General features: G+C 31.5%; 1 non-coding gene across 1 annotated transcript; it reads left to right on the top strand.

Annotated features, from left to right (window-relative positions):
• Positions 1-906: 906 nt before the first annotated feature.
• Positions 907-980, top strand: TRNAN-GUU (transfer RNA asparagine (anticodon GUU)). Its single transcript has one exon. It is a non-coding gene; the product is annotated as a tRNA-Asn (tRNA).
• Positions 981-3,211: the final 2,231 nt, after the last annotated feature.

Raw genomic sequence — 3,211 nt, 5'->3', positions numbered from 1 at the left:
TAACTCGGCACGGAGTTTAAGAAAAAGAAGAAGACTTTTAAAACTTGTTGTCTTAATAGCTTAAGGGGTAAAAGTTTTGTGGGGTCATGACATTTATGTGGTCATAAAAGCTTCTCATTAAGGGTAAAATGGGTAAAATGAAGAGTTTAAAGTTGAATTATTTTCAAATTTAGAAATGTATCATTTATTTTGGAACATACTAAAAAGTAAAGTATTTCATCTAATTTAAAACGGAGGGAGTATTATATTATACTCACTAGTAACAAAATGAGGAAATAGGCGCAGAGAATACTTTGATCCCTAATTTTTATCGATTTGAATAAAAAAGTTATATATCACAAGTTTTATAAGTAAGCGTAAAGATTTGAAAAGATACAACAACCCAGTAAAATCTCACAAGTGAGGTTTGGGGATGGTAAGATATATACAGATCTTACCATTACCCTTACCCCGGGAGTAGAGAGACTGGCTATTGCCGAAAGACTCTCGGCACATAAAAATTTGAAAGGATGTACTAGAAAAATAATTAATTTAGTACAAACTGCATGAAAAGTATTATAAATCACTATTTTTCTTAAAGCTAAAGATATTTAAGAAACATTTTCAAAAGATCATGCTACAAAATATTTAACTCCCTAAATAGGAACAATGCCATATATATAAAAACGTGACGGAAAGAGTAATGTGAGGAATTAGAAGGTAAAATTTATTATCCGCACTCGATATGTTTATACCAAACGATATTTATTTATCAACGTTTAGTGATAAACTAATGAGATATTGTGTATTAATTATGATTTAGTATAACATAGTATGTGAAGACACATTATGTATTTATTGGGTTGATGGAGACATCTGCCATGGAAAAGTTTATTTTAAATTAAATCCCACAAAATATAGTAATCAGCTGGAATAGCTCAGTTGGTTAGAGCGTGTGGCTGTTAACCACAAGGTCGGAGGTTCAAGCTCTCCTTCTAGCGATTTTTCTTTCATTCTTTTTGCTTTAGCTGCACGTAATTTGGCAAAATAACAATGGGCTACTTGTCAACCTATCCGCCCAAACTAGCCATTAAGATGGTCTAAATAGGAGTAGAATGTTATGGACTAATCTAGCCAGCTATTACGGATAAAAATTGCATGGGGCGCCCTATTTGGTTGCCCATTTTTAACTTATATCCGTTTTATTTTTTTGTTTGCATCTGTACCCATTTTTTTTTTGTTAAAAGCGTTTTAAAAGGACGATTTTGCCCTTCTTTAATAAAAGACTATTGACAAACTGCAGGACAAAAACTTAAGCATGTTTAGGCTAAAGTTTTAGTAAATAAACTAAAAAACTTCAGTTTGTTTAGACTGAAGTTTCGGATAAAACTCAGGACAAAACTGTAGACTGCATTACAAAACTTCAGCATGTTTTGGTATGAAGTTTTAGCAAATGAATTAAATAACTTCAGCATGCATTAGCAAAAACTCTTTAGAAAATTACATACTGCAAGACAAAAACTTAAGCATGTTTAGTCTGAAATTTTAGCAAATGAACTAAATAACTTCAACGAACTAAATAACTTTATCATGTTTTGTCTGAAGTTTTAGCAAATGAACTAAATAACTTCAGCATGCATTAGCAAAAACTCATTAGAAAATTACATACTACAAGATAAAAATTTAAGCATGTTTAGTCTGAAGTTTTAGCAAATGAACTAAAAAACTTAAGCATGTTTAGTCTGAAAGTTTAGCAAATGAACTAAATAACTTAAGCATGTTTAGTCTGAAGTTTTAGCAAATAAACTAAATAACTTAAGCATGTTTAGTCTAAAGTTTTAGCAAATGCACTAAATAACTTAAGCATGTTTAGTCTGAAGTTTTAGCAAATAAACTAAATAACTTCAACATGTTTAGTCTGAAGTTTTAGCAAATGAACTAAATAACTTCAGTATGTTTAGACTGAAGTTTCGGATAAAATTCATGACAAAACTGTAGACTGCAGGATAAATAACTTCAGCATGCATTAGCATGAAGTTTTAGCTTCAATGTGAAACAACTTCATGCTATATTAGCATGAAGTTTTAGTTTCAACATAAAACAACTTCATGCTACATTAGCATGAAGTTTTAGCTTCATGGTGAATTAACTTCATGCAAGTGTGATTCTAAAGATGAATCTGGACAAGTTTCTGATTTTTTTATAAAGTTATTGAGAGGAGAGGATGAGATCGTTTTATATCTTTTGTCAGGGGTGTAATTATCATATTATTAAAGAATTTTTGTGAGATGGCTACCAAATCAATAATTTTAAAAAATAGGATACATGTTAAAAGGAGGCACAAATATAGGGTACGGCTGCAACCCTCCCCCCTCCCCCCCCCCCCAATTCCCATGCTAACTTCCAGCCCCTATATACTTAGATGAGTTTTTGGCAACAATCATGCTTGAACTATGGCCCAAACCTAAAATACATCCTTGTGATACTTTAGTGAACAAAAAACATCCTTGACTATTTAAACTATTGCAAGAATCATCCTTCCGTTAGTTTTTGTCAAAAAAACTAACGGCTAAGCAAAAGAGCATACCAAGCACATGGGTTTCCTCCTAAAGTTTCCAAGAGTGCCCCTCCCGCCCAATCATCTTCCACATTCACAAAAAAAAGACCAAGGCTTCAAAAATAAAAGTTTCTTTCCATATGAACTACAGAAAATTATCTAGGGCAAACTCCTGAGCAAAAAGAGAAGCAAGGGCTATTGTTTCATGCCTCACAAACAAGGTAAAGAATCAATAGTAAAAAAGTTAGAGATGTTCCAATTCTATAACGATTTTTACTATTTTTCAAACTGAATTTCTTCATTATTTAAAATACCAGATATTGTGAGTTGAAGCAAAAGAAACAATAGAAAGAATGTTGGCTCGATATTTAAGTGGCCGATCATCCACACCCAACTATGGTATTGTTAATATTCAAGACCTAAGTCTATGTTATTGAACATATTATCTGTTAGTGATGATTATCTAGTATTATACACAACAACTTTCACAATAATTTATACAATTACTATAGATTTTACAAAGTTCTAATAACTTTTTTGTTTGATATAGAATTCTGGTATTTTAATTTTTCTTTGTTGGATTTATATATTCATATCTATGTGTAGATCCTATCTCTAAGGCCTCACTTTTTATAATTAAAGTACACCATGGTGGATCGTTTGTGCATATTCCAA

Source organism: Nicotiana tomentosiformis, chromosome 10 (assembly GCF_000390325.3).
Source record: "Nicotiana tomentosiformis chromosome 10, ASM39032v3, whole genome shotgun sequence".
NCBI lineage: Eukaryota > Viridiplantae > Streptophyta > Magnoliopsida > Solanales > Solanaceae > Nicotiana > Nicotiana tomentosiformis.
This window is presented reverse-complemented; position numbering and strand designations above follow the sequence as displayed.